Source organism: Schistocerca nitens, chromosome 8 (assembly GCF_023898315.1).
Source record: "Schistocerca nitens isolate TAMUIC-IGC-003100 chromosome 8, iqSchNite1.1, whole genome shotgun sequence".
NCBI classification, from domain to species: Eukaryota; Metazoa; Arthropoda; class Insecta; order Orthoptera; family Acrididae; genus Schistocerca; species Schistocerca nitens.
This window is the reverse complement of record NC_064621.1, coordinates 352,788,823-352,811,153: the sequence shown is the minus strand read 5'-3', so window position 1 is coordinate 352,811,153 and position 22,331 is coordinate 352,788,823. Positions and strand designations below refer to the sequence as shown.

Genomic DNA, 22,331 nt, shown 5'->3' with positions numbered 1-22,331 from the left:
TGTGAAAGTCATTCTTCAAATAAGACCAATATACCAACTCGGAAGAATTCGTGCACGATATCTCGGAAGAATTTTAATGAACCAAAGGCCAAACAAGGGAGCTTACCCAAGTAAGCCAACTATTTCGATGAACCATGTTAAGTAATCATTGTATCTGCATTGGTGGAGTGAAGTGTCGCAGATTAAACCTGTTGCAGGGACGGAGCTACTAACTAAACCGGCAGTGGGAGTAAAGTTTGCACTCTAGGGTTCAGGGTGATTTAGTCAATCTAATAGTGTTAGCGGTCGATATGGCAGCTCGCAGAAAAATGTTCAATTACCAAGCTACTGTATTGACTTCTAGCGCTTTCTCGCTTACATTAATTATGGAAGGTTTATACCTATCCTTAAAGCAAGTACGAAACAAACGAATCGAAATTTTCCTTTTTGGCCTATTAGGAATAAAGCTTGGCACATAGGTTCAGCGATTAAAGGCTTGAGACTGACCAGGTGAACCGACCACTAACTATGCCATGATATTAATTACAGAATACATTATGTATTATTGCCAAGAGTTAAAACAGTATTAAGCTCTTATTCACTACAGCCGACATAATCGTGTTGAGAGATTTAGAAACTTTATTGATATTTAAAATAATTCTCATTTATTGAGAACCCCTTGAGTGCGAGGTTGCGAAAGGCCAATGATGTTTACAGCATTCGACGCCCTGTACGCTGTCTACCATTCAACGATAATATTGGTTGCTAATGACCACAGGGGGCAGGACTGGAGATATCAAATAGCAGATTTTGGAAAAAATTTTGATAAGTTCCTATGGGGACCAGCTGCTGAGGTCACAGGTTCCTAGGTTTACACAGTACTTAATGTAACTTAAACTATCTTACGCTAACTATCTTACGCTAAGGGCAACATACAAACACCCATACTCGATGGAGGACCTGAACCTCCGACGGCGGGAGCAACGCAAACTATGTCAAAGCGCTTCAGACCGCACTCCTGGGGAGCAGAGGATGAGGCTATGGAGTGTGGTCAATTTGCTTAGCCGACGAGTAATTCATAACAGAGCTACAGTGCTAGTGGTGTTGATACAAAGCAGAGCAATGGCAACGATAAACAAAGCAACTATTGCATCATGTCTCGACAACAGGTGACGAAGCTGAGATTTTATTAGAAAGGAAGCCACGAAATTTCACAGAGTGAGAAAGCAGTGACAGATGAAATATTAGCGTTTCTGCCAGATGATTCAGTGTAATGTGTAATGTCGTACACTCTCGACTGAACAGACAGTATTCAAGAGGAATACAATGAATACAGCGAGTGGACTAATGGGTGAAAACTTAGCTTACGACTTAGCGCACAAATGGACAAAACATCTGAACTGTCTTCTCAACCCCATGGTGTTAAACATACATTCTATATAAATATGAACCTGGCCCTGTAAATCAGCTAATATCATGTGCAATCGTAGCAAAATCGTTAGAAATGCTGCTTTCACTTAACTAGAATGCATGAATTAATAAAAGTGAAAGTTTGGTGTCTATTCTAGAAAGACAAAACAGCTATTCTCTTTTTTATTCTACATATAATTTATCAACTGTGCTTTCATGGATCAAGTGATACACAACAATCATGCACAATTACTTTTTACACTCAGTAACAAAATTTTTAACTATTGGACATATTGAACTGATGGTTATTGAAATCATCATCTCTACCTATGAAAAAAATTTTATCACAGGAAAGAATCATTAAATCTTCATTAGCTCATTTACATCTACAACGTTATAGCTGGTCAATGCCCTGAGTTGGTGGAGAATAAATTTACTTTTTGAACCAGTGAAAAAACTCTCATGTATCAATGTGATGGTTGGTTAGTAACATACCTTTCGATATACAATAGTCAAAGTGTATGCACGTTGGAGTGAGCAAAATCTCGACTCAACATTTACTGTAGCTTAATGCGTGATGGTACTTTACCAAGCAGCATCTGCAACGCCATTGTCTCCGTGCCTCATCTGAAACACTAATTCCCTACTCTAGTCTTGACTGAATTCACTCAGTCTCAACTTTTCTGTATTCCGTAGAATGTTAAGTTTTTCTCTAGTCGAAATAATGGCTATTGCACACTCGCTAACGGTTGGAGCAATGTGCAAAATTTCTTTACGCGCAAAAATCCTAGCAGGACTAATTAAATACCTCTTTGCTATCTGTCGCCACGATACGTGAAGCGTATCGTCCATACTTCGCAGAAAGCAAAGCTCTCAACGCTCTCGCTATTTTCCACACACTTGTGCGGTCTGCCGCGAGACGAGAGAGATATCTAGAAATTTTAGTTCTCAAAATGATTTTATATAATAGTGATCTCACCACGTCTGCGTCGTCCAGTATGGCTCCAGCCAATCGCCATCTTGTTAGAGGTGAATTTTATTTTTCTTGCCGGCTTGTAGCGTAGCCCTGTAAAAGCCGTCCAGCCACTTACCCTAGGTCCTGGCCATATTTACATTAAAAGGAATAATGTATTGTTCTGGCCTTACCCCTTTCTGCACTGAAGCTCGCTGTTCTCTTGTTTTCTGATGCCATCAACCACCTGCTCGTTTCATCTCCAAAATGCGTTTCACTTATATATTCATTCCCTGTCTATATTGGTAGATACTGTTTTGTCAGTTTTCAGTACATGAGTTTACTGCAACTGACTTTTTTTGATATAATACAATTATTATCTTCTGAGGATCTCATACTGTATAATACTGTCGTTATGGATCAACTCATGTAAGGTCCATAAAATCCAGACATCTTACACAATGATGTCCATTTTGTGAAGCGTAATACATAAATCCCACAGAAGGTTGATCTCTTGACCTCACGGACACTCATTTTCTGGTGCTCTCCTGTTGCACATAGTGAGTCATTGGCAACTAATGTTTTTGCCATCATAATGGTTAACACAACACTGTCACATGAGCCTTACTAAAAAATGAACTTGCTACCTCACACACATGCTTCCTTATCAGTTGCACATTTTTAATTAGCTTACATGCTTCGATACCCCTGGATCGTCTTCAGTTGTAAGTAGTTCGTAACAGAAACCCATCTTCTCTACTCAGTAGCACATATCAGAGTAGACAAGACAGGTTGCTTATGCAACTACTTAGATCTGAAGATGATCCAGAGGGGTCGAAACATGTAATCTAATTAAAAATATGCAACTGAGACGAAACAATAAATGAGAATCACCTTAAACTTTATTATCATTCACTTATGTAAAGTGCTCATAGCACAGCAAGAAATAAAGAAGGCATCCCTTGGAACATATTGTGGTGTATGCAGGGCTGCCCCCTGCATATTTGGACTACCACACTTACCTATGTGTAGATGGAAGCTGAATAAATGAATTAAAATTGATGCCACATCCAGGACTTGAACCCAGGTCGTCTCCTTACTAACAAAGGTGCTAACCATTACAGCAGCGCCGGCCCTGGTGGCCGAGCGGTTCTAGGCGCTACAGCCTGGAACCGCGCGACCGCTACGGTCGCAGGTTCGAATCCTGCCTCGGGCATGGATGTGTGTGATGTCCTTAGGTTAGTTAGGTTTAAGTAGTTCTAAGTTCTAGGGGACTGATGACTTCAGCAGTTAAGTCCCATAGTGCTCAGAGCGATTTGAACCATTACAGCAGCGTGATATTGTAGCTGACATTCAGTCTCTTTCCACTTTCTAAACCGTCAGTACTGCTGAAGCTCTTCAATACTGGGATAGCATCCCAGATTTATATGTAGTGGGGGATCATGTCTGTACATATGATATAGGTGACTTATTGATCTGATGGAATTGTATTTTCTTAGAGAAATATGAGTCTCAACTTTATCCTTGATAGCGATGGAAACTCAAGAAATAGATTAAAATTTGTGCCAATCCCGGGACTCTAACTGGGTTTCCTTGCTGTTAGGCGGATATGGTGATCATTACAGCACCTTAGTATTGTGGCTAAAGGCGAGAGTAGGCTAAAAGCGCGAAAGTATGTGTTAGGAAGGGGTACATACTTGTCCTTTCAGCTTTGTTAGCCACAGTATCACTGTGGTGTAATACTTAGCACATATGCCTAGTAAGAAGGAGACCCAGGTTGTAGAGTCCCCTCTCCTTTCCAGTCCTGGTGTGCAGCCCTGCCAGAACCTACACATCACACCAGTCCTCCAGCTTCACACCTTCCACATCCTCTCCCAAAGAAATTTCACCATCTCCTGGACTATGAACGCCACAAACTCCACCTTACCAACTCTGCATCCACCTTACCCTATCGACATCCCTCTGAAGGGCTCCTACTTCCTCCTCTCCGCTTCCCTTTCGCCCCCACCCGCTCTCTGATGTACGGGTCTTGGTATCAGTTATCCCTCTCTTCGACTATCCCTCTCCTCGACCCCCATAGCCACGCCTGTGTGGTCACCATCTCTTACTAATCATCAGCCCTCATCTCCACCAGTCTCCTATCTACCGCCATACACCGCAAGTCTCCTATTCTCTTCCATACCCATCCTCCCTTTCATGGGAAATCTACTGTCCCAAGGCAGGTCCTTTCCCGGTTTTAGTGAAAGCATACGGTGCTCCGTGTTTAATGGTCAGCGTATCTCCAGTCGTGTTCAGTGTTTTTTCAAGTGTTTTTTCAAGTGTTTAGTGTCCTTCAAGTGTTTTCTCAATTGTTCACATTTTTATCATTTCTAAGCAATTCGTGAAGACAGCATTATATTATTTACATTCTCCTATTATCATCACCTTCCAAATCATTTTAAATTCATAATACACAAGTCCCCTTGCTTTTTTGTTTTAGCGTGTAAGAGAGAAGTTCTACTGGCTGAAGAGCGGGTTGTTTGTACCACTGACAGCGCACAAGATCGAGGGGGCGGATGAAATAACAGTAAGGGGAAAAAAGCAGGGAGAGCCAGCTACGTCCCGAGCAAAGTGCAACCAACGGTCGCCTCAGCTCTCCGCTAGGGATCTCCACTCCCGCCTGCTCCTGCCTCCGACGCTGCCCGCGAAGCTGCGGACTTCGTTCTGAGCCACGCCCGACACTGCACTCCAGTCAGCCCCTTCGAAGGCACCGCAACGCAGTATTTGTTTCGGCAGCCCACAATGTCAGTACGGCACCTTGCCTGTCAGCAGTTGTATGACTATGGGCCCCTTGCCTTGTAGGACCATCCCGTTACTTGTCGAGCGCCTATCCCAGTCCCGTAGAACCATGTCGGCCCATCCACTGCTGCTTATCAGGAGACTGCCTACGCGTTGCCAGCCTCGTAGATCTGTGTCATTATTAATCTTTCCTGCTCCTCAAGGCCTTGCTGTTTCCGAATTGTACTGGCATTATTGTCCGAAGTTGTACTTAATTTGGTTCTCGTAATAAACAATCCTTATTTCAAAGTATGTATCCCACTCAGGACGCCTCAGTCTTTAGCAGAAGAATGCTTCAAAAATGTTGTGTGTTCTTCATTGAAAAGTAGTCCGGTATTTTGCTGCTTTCATCACAATTACAGCACAATTTCATAAACGAAACCATGACCGGGCGTTGTCTTCTGCAGCGAGGAGGACATCTTTACACGAAAGAAGGTACGCTATACAGAAAAACTGCAAGATGTGCGTAATGTTCCACATCTCCAACCATAACTGTCACGTGTGTGGTCCGCTTGTCACAACCAGCTGCTGGGGAACATCTCATTCAGATCGTAGGTATTGCACCCATTCCAGAGTTAATTCTTCCCATATATCGAACTGCAGTAATCTTCCCATTGTCAAAGTCGCTTGTAGAAGTGGCTTTTCCCATTTGATGTCCGCATCATAACTCCGAAAGTCAATTTCATCATTGCCTTTCACACGGAAACTTCATTGCCAAGAACAAATATGCCATGTCATCATGAACTATACACTGTACTGTTTCTCCTGGGTGGACTTGGGTTTAAAAAAATGTAAACTAAATATTACGATAAATTTTATAAATAATCGACAAGTACGCCAAAGAACAAGAGATAGAACTACAATGGACATGCTATTCTATCGACTCTTGCGCTTCTATGCACGAACTATCTTTCCTTTGTCTTTCACTTATCTGCTTGGATTTGGACCTAAGAGGACGTTCTTGTGTAAAGCTCATCTTGCTGTACGAGCTGATAATGTAAATTGTACTTAAAACCCGAAAATTATAATTATTTTGTCAAAGGAATTAGTGTCGCCGGCCGCGGTGACCGTGCGGTTCTAGGCGCTGCAGTCCGGAACCGCGGGACTGCTACAGTCGCAGGTTCGAATCCTGCCTCGGGCATGGATGTGTGTGATGTCCTTAGGTTAGTTAGGTTTAAGTAGTTCTAAGTTCTAGGGTACTGATGACCTAAGATGTTAAGTCCCATAGTGCTCAGGGCCATTTGAATTAGTGTATGTGGTCAATCTATTGTTAGTCTGATACCTGTATTGCCTTAAGTAGATATGGGACTTAACAAAGAACTTTCATTGTTAGGCGCCATCTCAGAAATATCTTTAACATTTTTCTTTTAGCTCATCCACGAGACGTTTCGTCGGTTAGGACAATTAACTTTATTTCAGTTCCCATGAGACCGGAGGCAGCTACTAATAATTTAACAATTTTATTTACAGATTTTCTTTATATAACGAGATAACATCCCAGGCAGAAAAGGTCTGGTCACAGGATTTCAGTCCCATTATAGGGTTTCATTTGCAGATGCTACTCTTGTTATCTTATATTGGGGAATCGAGACGATGTTACGTATTACAGTAGTGTACATCGAATAGACTTGGCAAATATTCTCTGGTGCAATAAGTACACGACTTCTGACGAGCCTGGAATAATATCCGTAGTGTTGGGAAATAAGAAAAGGACAATTAATTATCGACGATTACGTAACTACCCTGAGAACTGAGCTAGTTTACTGAGTGCTTATACACGTCCGGCTAAATTAAACAACATATTACACTGTTAATAATGTTCCTACATTAGTTATTTCTCTTTTATGCTGAGCCATTGCATTAATGTTTGTTTCTTTTTTATATCAGTCATGGCTCACATTCATTCTGTTACATTACGCTGATAGCAAAGAAAAGGAGTCACAAATAAAATGTTTATTTTATTACATTACAACACCTTGAACTATTTTAGGCATAGTCGCGACCGACATTTGTTGTAGTATGAAATCAGTTTGAAGAAACCACTCTTTTAAAACTCGGTAATGCAAGAAACTGTCACACTGCCTGCTCCACTTCAGCATCGGAATTGACGTCCGCAGGGTGCGGCTATCAACGCAGGGAATAGGCAAGAGTCCGATGGAGCAAGACTGGGGCTGCTGTCCAGGTAAAGTAATCTCTCTCGTCCAAAGCGACGACTCTGATCCTGTATGAACTATGCTGCATGTGGTTTTGCGTTGTCGTTCAAGAGCACAACACTTTCACTCAAGAGTCCTGGTCTCTTACGTCGAGCGGTGGACCTCACCTTGATGAAGGTGTCACATGTGCTGCGCTGATGGCCCCTCACTGGAGGAAATCAAAGACAATCACACCTTTCAAGTCCCAAAACAATATGACAATAACCTTTCCTGCTGAAGATGACTGAATTTTTTCTTCGTCTTGTGAAATAGCACGCTTCCACGTCACTGAGGCGTTCTTTTGTTCTGTGGTAAAATGGTACACCTATATCTCATTTCCCTTTCGCACGTACCACATCGAGTGATCGAGGCTAATTCCCAATCCGTGGTCAGGTTCCTCGGCACTCACCTTGCATACACTTTTCGGTAACCTACCAAATCAGCGAACCTGTGATAGGCTGGGACACGGCCAATATGCAGTGTGCTTGACACCATTATGTACCCATCCGCTAACATCATCATGTCCTGTACACTAGCAATGTTGTTTTCATTTTTGGCTGTGGAGGGACGCCCACTTTGGCCTTCATCCCTCTGGCTCTGCCTTCCTTCTCTGAACATGCTACACAAGCAACCAACCACTGCAAAATATATGGTCTGTAGGCATTCATGGATGACTGACACACTAGTGGCACGTGCCCATTCATACCGGATATCAGCACCCACTTTCATTGGCGACCACGTTGTCGATACACGTACATCTGCAATCGTGATGTGTACTCTAATAACCTCGGGCACGTCGGTCTGCTGCTACTGTCTCCTCCGCTGCCAGCCCTTCTGTCACTGAAACAGCAGTGTATGGTTTCATATCACGTTGCTTGGCGTACCATCTTCTCTATCAAAAACATTGACGAAACTTACTTTCGGAACGTCCCTCATAGATTTAATCCCAATTCGTCCCCGCTCCATTTATATGCTTTTATAGCATCACCTGCCAGTAACACTACCAAGCAGCATTCAGGTGGACAGGGGGCGTAATGATTTGTCTGATCAGTGTACCTACATACAGTTGCTCGCCATCTACATTACGGCTGTAAATACGGCCAAAACGTCCGCGTTTGACCCCCAAATCCTCTTTGTCAGCGTAGTAACGTAGCCCTCTTGTGTCGAGAGGAAACATAAACTTTCATATATTTTATCCAACGACGAGAGCCTGGTAGTCATTTCAGCATTTATTGTTCCTCTTTTCCTTCTTCGCTCGTGGCCTTCGCTTTCCCTCTTCCTCTGTTCATTTGCTTTTCATATTTTGCTACTAAATACACACGCTTTTGCTCACCGTTTGTTCCCTAGATTTTTAGTGCAGAGATGTGGTGGGATGCACTGATTTCACACTGGTTATTCATGAAACACCGGCTGTTAATGCATATGGTGTCCGACATTTGTGGACATCACTAATATCGCAAAAACAGTTGAAGGCAGCGAATCGAGATTATTCAGTGAGTGCCGTTGCGTCAACAAGCGACAGTGATGCCATTTTTTTTTAATGTAAAGCCAGTAGCGTTATTTAACCCCGAATTTACATTTACATGGCAAAAAGGACCTTGCGTCAATACGACTCTGTGGCAAGAGAAATGGAACTGCGCTGTAATGAACAATAATTTATCGCTTTTGTCGAATACTCCCATTTCGGTGACTAGTTCCGCAGCAAATATTAACAAACGTTTCATCAGTGGGGTCTACGCTTCAATAGCTCTTACATACCATTAAAATGATACGCTGTTCTATCGAAAAAAACGTTCTAACGTAATTATGTATACATATAATACTAATAATTTCGGTTGGTTCAATAGCATGGTGGAAGAGCTATTGCACGTCACTTCGGCGACTTAGGTGCCCATAACCCACGCGGTTATCCAAACTGGGAAAGGATACCTAAGTGAAAGTTAGGATAAAACGAAGACTGAAATATCCATGGTCCGACCGAAACTCGATGCCACGACCTCTCGGATTTCAGGCACGCACTTTAATAGACCGCCATGTGCGACTTCTATGTAGATAGATCTGTAAGTTCTGATAAGTAAAACGGCGAGTACGAAAATATGTGACTTACAGGGTCCTATCTTTTGGCTATATTCACTTAAAAGCTTGAATTTTTTACAACGACAAGGTGACATAGACCTTAGTATTTGATATAAATGGCAACTTGATATCCCTCTCGGTTCCTGAGACTAAGACATCTTAACAGACTGACAGAGAAACAGACAAACAACAGACTGCAAGAAAAAAATATAGTTACTAATTAACAATCTCTATATTCTCACCATACTTGTACCGTGAAATCTTACTTCTTGCCAAATTTAACGATTCTAGGCCAACGGTAATTACCGTACAGGTTTCAGAAGTTAGTTTCCTATAGTCAAAATATGTGATATAAATGATGGGCAGGTCCTGCAGGAAGTGTCATCACTTCTGTCTCTAAGCTGGTCGTAGGTCGTGTTCCAAAAATGAACAGCATAGAGACAGAAGTGATGACACTTTCTTCAGGACAATGCTCAAGCACGTACAGTGCAAGCTGTTACTGATTTGCTTGACTGATGGGGCTGCTAAGTGCTATACCACCTGCTGTACTCCCCTGACCTAAGCTCTCATGACTTCAACTCTATTTCTAAACTGAAAGAAACACTTCACAGCATTCGCTTCAGAACTGCTACAAATTCGTCGGGCAATAGACCGCGCCGCTCGAACTGTGAACGCAACTGGCCCCGCTAAGTGTATCCTACGACTTCCACATCGCTGGCAACGGGTTATACACTATGCTGGTGACCACTTTGAAGGTCAGTAAAACTTTGAAACACGTGACTATTTTGTACGAGCTGTGAATAAATAGTTGCCACTATTAAAGTTCCAACCCTTGTATATGAGTGTGGTAAGTCTTCAGTATCAATGGAAGCACTGTGCGTGAGGAGAGGAGACAACTGAAACCGGTAAATTGTATTATGTGCGATTGTGGCGGACCATAAACAATTTCCTCAATAACTTTATTCGTTTTAATACTTTCAGGGTACTAATGTATTGTGCAATAGTGTTCAGCCGCTGCAGCTTCACTACCATGGAACATCATCAGAGCGCAGAACTGAAAAGCGTTAACAACACACGGTCTACACGTGTTTGTAGACTGGGTACATATAACTTTAAGAAATTACTGCAATGTCATCAGATTAACAGCGCAGATGTTTTTACGACATTTTAATTCAAAAGAGGGAAAGAAAATTCGTTCCTGTATTTATGAATACTATGGTACACGCAAAGTGAAGTAGGAAAAAGTATGTCACCACTTTAGAACTGTGCTATATTTGTGTGACTCGAACAGAGCAACGAATAGGTGCGTAAATATGTGGCTGTGTTAGTGTACCTGTGCGTGCGCGATTCCGTGTGTGTGTGTGTGTGTGTGTGTGTGTGTGTGTGTGTGTGTGTGTGTGTGTGTTTGAGCGTTATTAATACCGACTGCCCGTCGTAGACAGCTTCCACTTCCACTGGTAAGTTTTCCAAATAGTGTAAAGATTCGGAGCTGACTCAATACTCACGTTGGGAGATGACACCAGATGTTCAGATATGTAAGGTATTTCACTTTAGAAAACACAAAACTTAGTATCCTATGACTGTAAAAACAGTCACATCTGGAATCAGGCAGCTGCAAAAAATATGTGGATGTATCAAGCCTCAGAGTCCTAAGTAGAATCGCCACACAGACGGAATCGTAAATAAAGCAGGTAGTAGACTTGGGTTAGTTGGTAGGATCATGGGAAAATGCACGCAATCTACAAAGAGAACTCATCCTACTAGTATGTGTATGGAATCCATACCAGATAGTATGAACAAAATGTGTGTGAATTCCTAAGGGGCAAACTGCTGAGGTCATAGGTCCCTTGACTTACACACTACTTAAACTAAGTTATGCTAATTACAAAACACACACACACACACACACACATACAGCCATGCCCGAGGGAGGACTCGAACCTCCGGCAGGAGGGGCCGCGCAATCCGTGACACGGCGCCTCTAGCCGTGCGGCCACTTTGCGCGGCGATAATATGGACAGACTGTGTGATTTTCGCAGTGGTGAAACCCAACCAAATCATGTATTTCGTTTGAGGATGGCAAAATGAAACTGGTAACAACGTTTGAAGTTAATGTGGCTGGGTTAGACAATAAACTGTTTTCACATTTGTTTGTCTCAGGAGCGCGTCAAGCAGACGCTGAAGAACCTGAACAAGCCGATGCTTAACGACAGATGTTAATAATCTTACGAGAACATGTTGCCCTTTTCGGGTTCCTCACCTCAATCGGTGGAAACGGAACCTTTTCTGTCCTATTGTTAAAACCCCTTTTTCTTAGGCACAGCTAGACATTTCAAGTTATGTCATATACTAAGGTCCTTTCGGAGGAGATGGGGGGGGGGGGGAGTTGTAATAAACTCTACCTCCTAAATTAATGCAATCAAAAGTTATGACCGTTTACGTCACTTATTTTTATACTGCCAACATCCCTCAACGAAACCTCCAGAATACGTCCCGTTGACCTACAATCATGAAATTTAGCAGTAAGCAAGGTTTTACAGTGCAAGCTATATAGAAATTCGAATATTGTTAATTTGCATTTATATTATCCGAAAAACAATTGTTTTTGTCATTTTTTATCTGTCTGTCCGTCTATTAAGATCCCCTTTCTTCACAAGAATTACAATAGCAAATACGAAATTACACCAAAATGTATGTTTCAGACTAAAAATTGAAACATTCTCGAAAGTCTCGGAAGTCTCGGAACCGATATCTTGCCAGTATAGAAATGGATAACAGGAAAAAACGGCCGAGATTCTCTGTTCCCGAGATGGGTGAATTAGCTACGTACATAACTAAGCTTGTACAGAAATACCAGAGCACAAGTCTTACTCGCACTTGACGAATTTTTTGTTACTGAGCCTCGTTTCGACAACTGAAGTTGCACAAGTAATACAGGTTATATACCGTCTTTTGCCACTCTAAAAAAAGTCGTATTTAGACCACATAAGTTTCGCTTTATTTCAAAGTACCTTCAGTGGTTATTTTATCAATGAGGTTTTCGTTACAGATCTCTCTGCAAGGGTAGTAAACAGTACTCACGCTTTAAATCATTATTATTAAACAGTGATAAATTAAAATTATTACTGTTTTGTGTTTGTTACTTGATTCCTAATATTCTTCAACACATTGTTGTTCGATTATAGGAGAGTATACTTTCACTGATCCACTTACAGCTTTTGTAATTTGCTTCGGAATGAGGGTCTACGGAATATGATCATCTTCTGGTTTGTTTTTGTGGTGTTTTAAACCTCTGCTTTTCCTCTGAGTGTATACTGTTTGACTGGTGTGCGTGTGCGTGCGTGCGTGCGTGCGCGCGTGCGTGTTCGAGTGCGCATGTGTGCGCGCTTGTATGCGCGTGAGCACGCGTGTGTGCGTCCGTGTGCGCGAATGCACGCGCACTTATTCTGAATGAATCCAAACATAAAAACGAAAATATACGAATATTCAATGTCAATGGAAGTGCTGTGTACTACACTAATACCTGTATGTAGAAGAACATTAGGAATGAAGTAGTGAACAGTAAATAGTAATAACTGTAATTTAATTCTTTTTAATGATACTACTGTAATATAGGAGAATTGTTTACGATCTTGCCATGCAGATTTTGCAAGGAAAACCATATTATTACACCGACTTTGCTTTGAAATAGATAAAAACGCATTGATCTCAATAAGACTTATATTACAATCGTAAAAGATGGTTTATAACCCATATTACGTATATCCTACGAAATCCTACTAGCAAATTTTCAAGAAATAGTATTAAGTACAGAATCCAGTATATCAGAACTGCGGCAAAATTTGGTGTTAATGGGCTATGGCAGCAGACGACCGACGTGAGTGCCTCTGCTAACGGCGCGACGCCGTCTGCGACGCCTCTCCTGGGCTTGAGTCCGTATCCGTTGGACCCCAGACTACTGGAAAACTTCAGCGTGGTCAGACGAGTCTCTATTTCAGTTGGTAAGAACTAACGGTAGAGTTAGAGTGTGGCATAGACTTCACGAAGCCATGGACACAAGTTATCAATAAAGCATTGTGTAAGGTGGCAGCAGTCCCATACTGGTGTGCGCTGAGTTTACGCGGAATAGACTTGGTCCTCTGGTCAAACTGAATCGATCATTGACTGGAAATGGTTGTGTTCCTCTACTTGGAAACCATGTGCAGTCATTCATGTTTCCAAACAACTATGTTATCTCACTGGGCCTCCATTGTTCACAATTGGTTTGGAATGCATTCTCGATAATTCGAGCGAATGATTCTGACACCAGATAGCGCGACATGAATCTCACCGAACGTTTATAGCACGTGATCGAAAGGTCAGTTCGTGCAGGAATACTCCACCGGCAAGCTTCCACAATTGTGGACTGCTATAGAGGCAATATGGCTCAATATTGCTGCAGAGAACTTCCAGCGACTTTCTGAACCCATACGACGTCGGATTACTACACTACTTCGGGCAAAAAGAGATCGGACACGATACTGGGGCGTATCCCATGGCTTTTGTCACTTCATTGTATAGTACAGTACCCTATACCTGTATATCACTGTGAGGAACTGCGAAGACAAGAGTAGACTAACTGCAGCGTGGTGAGGCACTGAAGCAGTCATTATTACAGCGTTACATGTGCGAATGGAATTGCAAGACACACTGTCATGTGTTACGGTGGGAAATACCCTCTCCAACGCACTTAACAGCTGTTATCAAATTTCGGACGTATACACAGAAGAAAAATTTTGTTCATTTTGACAGTTGGACATAGGCCAATGAATGAGATAACAGACATTTTCTGCCCTCATAAGCAGGGTTTCCTGCATGGAGTTGGAGAAAAATCCTAGTCGAAATGGTTCCTGTAAACGCCGACGTGATTGTCTTGTATCGCCTTCGCGTACCTTTCGGCAGGGTACTGCCGTCTCTTGCTGTAGCGACGCATTAATTATTCCTCGCAGGCGCTGGATGTGGCCTTGCTTCATTAACAGTATCAATAACGATTAATGAGGCGAACCGCTCTCTGCGTCGACCGTCCCCCGGTAACAGGCGTGCAGCAACTACACAGAGGCTAACGTTCATCTCTAGTATTTCTCTCAGTGTTTCATTATGTGCATACTCAGAAACTATCGCCAGCTACTGTAAATACGAAAATATTACGTGTCTCGATAACTATCAGAATATAGTACAAAAAATCTATTACGTAACTGACTAGATAAGTAAATGAAGAGCTACAAACTACTTTTCGGAACCAAAGGGGGAAGACGTGGGGGAGGAAGAAAGTCCTCACGATAAACAAATTTATGTGTATCAGCTCACTTCTTACATTGAAGCTCTTATATTCAAACTGTAAACGTAACGAGTGCACGTCAAAGGTACTGGTACATAAATTCTTCTTTAGTGAAATATATCCACTCGTATATTTTATTCCGACATGAGATGGCAGGCCGAATGAGGATAAAACACGCCAGAATCACTCTAAATATTCAGGAGCTAAAATAATAACAAGAAAAAAATCGGCAATTAGAAAAGAAAATATGGTTTTAAATGAAGCTATTTTAATATTCGAGTAAATGATTCTTACATTTATAAGTTCCCAAATTACACTGAAGAGCCAAAGAAACTGCTACACCTGCCTAATATCGTCTATGACTCCCGCGAGCACGTATAAGTGCCGCAACACGACGTGGTTTGGACTCTACTATGGTCTGAAGTAGTGCCGGAGGGAATTGACACCACGAATCCTGCAGGGCTGTCATAAATCCGTAAGAGTACGATGGGGTGGAGATCTCTTCTGAACAGCATGTTAGAAGGCATCCCAGATAAGCTCAATAATGTTCATGTCGGGGGAGTTTGGTGGCCAGCGGAAGTGTTTAAACTCAGAAGCCACTGTAGGAATTCTGGACATGTGGGGTGTCGCATCGTTCTGCTACAGTTGCCCAAGTCCGTCGGAATGCTCAATGGACATGAATGGATGCAGGTGATCAGACAGGATACTTGTTGATACTTAAGTACATATCATCTGTCATATCAGTGGTTCGTAACATAGGTCCCATATCACTCCAACTGCAAACGCCCCACACCATTACATAGCCTCCATCAGCTTGAACAGCCCCTGCTGACGGTGTTGACGGGCCCAGGCGAGGCATAAAGCTTTGTGTCGTGCAGTCATCAAGGGTACATGAGAATTCATTTGGCTCCGAAAGCCCATATTGATGATGTTTCGTTGAATGGTTCGCAGGCTCACACTTGTTGATGACCCAGCGCTGAAATATGCAGCGATTTTGCGGAAGAGTTGGACTTCTGATGGCCAGCGGAAGTTTTTAAACTCAAAGAGTGTTCCTGGAGCCACTTTGTAGTAATTCTGGACGTGTGGGATGTCGTATTGTCCTGCTGGAATTGCCGAAGTCCGTCGGAATGTACAATGGACATGAATGGATGCAGGTGATCGGAAAGGATGCTTACGTACGTGTCACCAGTCGGAGCTCTATCTAGACGTATCCGAGGTTCCATATCACTCCAAAAAAACGCCCCACACCACTACAGAGCCTCGCCGGCCGCGGTGGTCTCGCGGTTCTAGGCGCGCAGTCAGGAACCGTGCGACTGCTACGGTCGCAGGTTCGAATCCTGCCTCGGGCATGGATGTGTGTGATGTCCTTAGGTTACTTAGGTTTAAGTAGTTCTAAGTTCTAGGGGACTGATGACCACAGCAGTTGAGTCCCATAGTGCTCAGAGCCATTTGAACTACAGAGCCTCCATCAGCTTGAAAATTCCGCTGTTGACATGCAGGGCCCATGGATTCACGAGGCTGTCTCCATACCCCAACACCTTTATCCACCCAACAAAATTTGAAACGAGACTCGTCCGACCAGGCAACATGTTTGCAGTCAACATGTTTCCAGTCATCAACAGTCCAATGTCGATGTTGATACGCTCAGGAGAGGCGTAAAGCTTTGTGTCGTGCAGTCATCAAGGGTACACGATTGGGCTTTGCACTCGGAAGCCCATATCGATGATGTTTCGTTGAATGGTTCGCTCGCTGACACTTGTTGATGGCCCAGCACTGAAATATGCAGCCATTTTGCGGAAGGGTTGGACTTCTTTCACGTTGAACGACTCTCTTCAGCCGTTGTTGGTCCATTTCTTGCAGGATATTTTTCAAGCCGCAGCGATGTCGGAGATTTGATGTTTTACCAGATTCTTGATATTCACAGTATACTAGTGAAATGGTTGTACGGGAAAACCCCACTTCATCGCTGCCCCAGAGATGCTGGATCCCATCGCTCGTCCGCCGTCTATAACACCACGTTCTAACTCACTTAACTTTTGATAACCTGCCATTATAGCAGTAGTAACCGATCAAACAAATGCGCCGGATCCTTGATGTCTTCAATAGGCGTTGCCGACAGCAGCGCCGTATTCTGCCTATTTGCATAACAAAATAAGGTACAGAACTGGCCATTTAACTTACAACAGCCAGAAGGTGACATATAGTGTTCCGCTTACTTGTACAGTCAAAGATAAACTTTTCAGGGCAAACACACTAAATAGGTAAGAATAAAGCAGTTTTTTCTGTAAATAAAATTTTTACACTCCACACCTGCCAATAATAAGAAAGCTCTGCAAGTAATAAACCAGGTAAATCATCATCGTCGTCTTCGGAATCAAATACTTGGCTTAATGAGCCACCACAACGTACACTTCTGAATAAAGGACTATTGGCACAGAACATGCACCAATGGCTATATTGCTTAATTTGTGGAGGACAAATTACACCATTTGAAAAATATGGTGGCTTGGTAACCATATTAATTTTCATATCAATTAGAAGTGGTTGTAGTAGCGGATTTTGCCAGGAATCTGATAATTTATATAAGCAATTTTCACAAATGGTAAATACGAATTGCTTATAAGTAATTTCATAAAAAAACATTTTAATTTTAAATCGACTTTGCCAGAATGTAGTAGTATCGAAGAAAGACATTGTGGTTAAAGCGAGTGCTTCCCATGGAACTGGAATTCCAGCTCTTATTTTGGAAGCTGCTTCTATTGCATCATTTACAATTTCGTTAATCATCGGGACATTTTCACTTCTATCAAAAATATAGCATTCTGGCAGTCTATATGAATTTAGCATGAAATTGAATTTTGAATATCTGAATTCCAGTAAAATATCTTCTCGTATGGTTTGTGGAACTTCTAATTGATACACATCTAAAGCATTTGTAAGTCTTCCACAAACAGCAATTCGTGCAAGTTTGTACAAACTGTCCATTATACAGAAATGTACTTACTGTTTCTGGCAGCTCGTCACAGACAATAGACGTTTTCGACGTGTAGTCAGAGGACATACTGTGAAGACAACAATTTTATGCCCCTTATATACTAGATTGGTTGCTAAGCAATTTCAGTTATCAGTACTCACATGTCTGTCACTCCAAAAAGACAACTTTTACACGCGCCAACCTTTTGCTGGCGTGGGTGCTTGCTCAGATAATTGTCCTAAAAGGACAAATTATCTCGGCGGGACAGTGACGCCGCCATCGCGACCTTGGGACCCGGGGGGCCCCTTTTTTTTTATCAGTTGCTGACCCTCATGAATCGAAACATGACTGCGTCGCGTCGTTTCATGATTCGAGGGTCAGCAACTGATAAAAAAAAAGGGGCCCCCCGGGTCCCAAGGTCGCGATGGCGGCGTCACTGTCCCGCCGAGATAATTTGTCCTTTTAGGACAATTATCTGAGCAAGCACCCACGCCAGCAAAAGGTTGCCCGACACGTGCTGTTCGATAATGTAATGTATATAAAAGGTGGTAATGATTTATTTATTTTAGTCAGCAAAATGTCTTGGGTAAATCAGTATTTAAGCACGGGCAACCATGGCTCTATACAATACGACGGAGGTGTTTTATATCCGGGACCTGAGGAAGACATTGAAATGGGGGAAAGAATTCCATTAACAAATGTTAATCGTTCTCGTAGTACTAATGATATTCGAACAGTGCAAAGACAGGATGCTGCTAATCGTATACGGTATGGCCATAATGCAGCATACGACGATTTGGATACGAGTGGCGAAACAGTTGAATTTGAACGCGTGCCTGAAACAACGCCAGAAGAAAGCAATCTTGGAGTGCGGCGGCGCCGCCCAAATAGACCACGAAATCGTGGTAGAGGTCACCGGAGTGCAGATACAGCAACCTCTAGCGAAACAGTGCCCTTGTTATCTGAAAGTGTCACGGACGGGGCCGCAATTAGCACAGCTGGTATTACAAGTTCAGGAAAGATAGCGATAGCGGCTGGCGCGACGACTGCTGCCGCCGCAGGTGCTGCTTACGGCGTTAAAAAACTAGTTGAACGTGTACAGAAGAAAGGATATACTTTACCTGGTAGTGATTACGTAGGACCTGGAAATCCTATAAATATAGACGCACCGCGCAGTGGAGCAGATGCCATTGCTAAAGAGCACGACGTTGGATACGATAATTTGCTAAAGGAAGCAAGGGAACGACCATTTACAGAAGAAGAATTTAGACAACGTGTTCAACAATTGGATGCAAAAGCTATAATTGATTTTGCAATTGACTGGAGTCATACACGAAATTGGCATTCATTTGTTGGAAAGTACGGACTGAAATTGAAGACAGCTGTTGAACAACGTATCGGAAAAGCTTTGTACCCGCAACAACCGAATGCCGAAAAAACAGGTATGTAAATTTAATTTTTGTTGCTTATAATAATTTTTTGGTTACATTTTTTAATTGTAACGTTTCTTGCCTTCCTTATGAATTCATCTAATTTTCAACATGTTTCTTTTAATATCACTTCTCAATCGCTTCAATTCTTCTGCGGGTTGCCCTCACACTGTGATTGATTTCCGTGGAATATTATGCTGCAAACATACATTCTTAAACATTTCTCCATTAAATTAAGGCCAATATTTGATTCTAGTAGATTTCTTTTGCCCAGGAATGATCCTTTCGCATGTGCTAGTCTGCTTTTGTACGTGCTACATGCTCCGTTCGTCATGTGTTTAGTTTCCAAGACACCAGAAACCTTTCACTTCATCTACTTTGTGGAGACCAATTTTGATGTTATATTTACCGCTAATCACTGTTTTAGTCTTACTATTCATTCCATTCAAGATATTCAAAAATTATTCTTCACTTTCACTGACAAGAGAGATGTCAATACCGAATCCAGTCACTTACTACACCCTGACTTTTAATCCAACTCTTGAAGGTATCTTTTATTTCCACCATAGCTGCTTTAATGTATAGAATGAACGATAGGGGACTCCTGGCCAACCCCCTTTTCAATCCGAGCGCTTTTTTCTTGGTCTTCCATTCTTCGTTCATCCTTTTTGTACATATTGTAAAGTGTGGTGACAAAAGTTATGAGATAGCAAGGAGAACATATAAGATGGCGGTAGTATCGCATACACAAGGTATTAAGAGCAGGGCATTCGCGGAGTTGTGTTTTGTGCTCAGGTGATTCATGTCAAAAGGCTTCCGACGTCATAGTGGCCACACGATGGAAATTAACAGACTTTGAACGCAGAATGGTAGTTGGAGCTATACTCATTGAAAATTCCATTTCGGAAATCGATCTTTTTCTTTGTTGTGTGTGTGGGGGGGGGGGGGGAGTCATCAGTCTTCTAACTGGTGTGATGCGATCCGCCACGAATTCCTCTCCTGCGCCAACTTCTACATCACAGAGTAGCACTTGCGACCTACGCCCTCAATTATTTGCTGGATGTACTCCAATCTCTGTCTTACTCTACAGATCCCTCTAGTACCATGAAAGTCATTCACCGATGTCTTAACAGATCTCCTATCATACTGTTCCTTCTCCTTGTCAGTGTTTTCCACATATTCCTTTCCTCTTCGACTCTGCGCAGAACCTACTCATTCCTTACCTTGTCAGCCCAAGGAATTTTCAACATTCCCTGCAGCGCCACATCTCAAATGTTTCGGTTCTCTCCTGCTCCGGTTTTTCCACAGTCCATGTAACACTAGCTTACAATGCTGTACTCCAGACGTATATTCTCAGAAATTTGTTCCTCAAATGAAGGCGAGTGTTTGGTACTACTACTCTCTTGGCTAGGATTGGTCTCTTTGCCAACACTAATCTGCTTTAGCTGTCTTCATTGGTCCGTCCGTCATTGCCTAGGTAGATGACTTGCTTAACTTCATCCACTTCATGACCATCTACCCAGATGTTAAGTTTCTCGCTGCGCTCATATCTACTACTTCTCATTACTTTCGTCTTTCTTCGATTTAGACTCAGCCATATTCTGTACTCAGATTGTTCATTAAATTTAGAAGATCATGTAATACTTCTTCAGTTTCACTCAGGATTCCAATGTCATCAGTGAACCGTATCATTGCATCCTTTCACCTTGAATTTTAATTCCACTCGTGAACGTTCCTTTTATTTCCATCATCGTTTCTTCGATGTACAGATTGAACAGTAGTGGCGAAAGACTACATCCTTGTCATACACCCTATTTAATCTGAGCACTACGTTCTTGGTCGTCTACTCTTATTATTCCCTCTCGGCTCTTGTACATATTGTATATGACCCGTCTCTCCCTATAGATTACCCCTATTTTTCTCAGACTTTCGAACATCTTGCACCATTTTACACTGTCGAACGCTTTTTCCAGGTCGACAAATTCTATGAACGTGCCTTTATTTTTCTCTACTCTTGCTTCCATTATCAACCGCAAGGTCAGAGTTGCCACTCTGGTGCCTTTACTTTCTCTAAAGCCAAACTGATTGTCATTTAGCACATACTCAATTTTGTTTTCCATTCTTCTGTATATTATTCTTGTTATCAACATGGATGCATGAGCTGTTACCCTGATTGTGCGATAACTCACGCACTTGTCAGCTCTTGTAGAATTGTGTGGAGATATTTTTCCTAAAGTCAGATGGTATGTCGCTCGGCTCATATTGTACACACCAACGCGAATAATTGCTTTGTAGCCACTTCTTCCAATGATTGTAGAAATTCTGATGGAGTCCTCCAAAGCTCTTTTAAATTCTGATTCTAATACCGGATCCCCTCTATCTTCTAAATCGACTCCTGTTTCATCTTCTATTACATCAGACCAATCTTCCCCCTCATAAAGGCCTTCACTGTACTCTTTCCACCTATCCGATCTCTGCTATGCATTTAACAGTGAAATTCACGTTGTACTCTTAATGTTACCACCCCTGTATGCTGAGTCAGTACTTAAGACAATCATTTCTTTTTCGATTTCTTCACATTTCTCTTGCAACCATTCAATCTTAACTTCCCTGTACTTCCTATTTATTTCATTCCTCAGCGACTTGTATTTCTGTATTCCTGGATTTCTCTGTATATTTTGTACTTCCTCCTTTCATAGATCAGCTGAAGTATTTCTTCTGTTACCCATGATTTCTCCACAGTTACCTTTTTCACCTATATTTTTCTTTGCAACTTCAATATTTGCCCTTTTTAGAGATATCCATTCCTCTTCAACTGTACTGCCTATTGAAATATTCCTTATGGCTGTATGTATAGCCTTAGAGAAACTCAAGCGTACCTCGTAATTCCTTACTACTTCCGTATCACACTTCTTTGCATACTGATTATTCATGACTAATCTCTCAAATTTCAGCCTACTTTTCATCACTACTACTGCTCCCAGGTACGCATTACAATCCAGTATATTGTCTGTCTGACCATGATGTAATATAACTGAACTCTTCCCGTATCACCCAGCCTTTTCCAACTATATCTCCTCCTCTTGTGACTTTTGAACAGAGTATTCGCTATTACTAGCTGAAATTTATTACAGAACGCAATTAGTCTTTCACCTTTCGCATTCCTCGTCGCAAGCCAACATTC

The 22,331-nt window shown here is 42.2% G+C and overlaps 1 protein-coding gene across 1 annotated transcript in view; it reads right to left on the bottom strand.

The window, feature by feature from the left end:
- LOC126198612 (dipeptidase 1-like) overlaps positions 1 to 17,782 on the bottom strand; it is a 158,632-nt gene extending 140,850 nt beyond the window's left edge. The window contains exon 1 of the mRNA XM_049935064.1: positions 17,748 to 17,782. The gene's annotated coding sequence lies outside the window, so the exon portion shown is untranslated. The remainder of the gene's footprint in view (positions 1 to 17,747) is intronic.
- Positions 17,783 to 22,331: the final 4,549 nt, after the last annotated feature.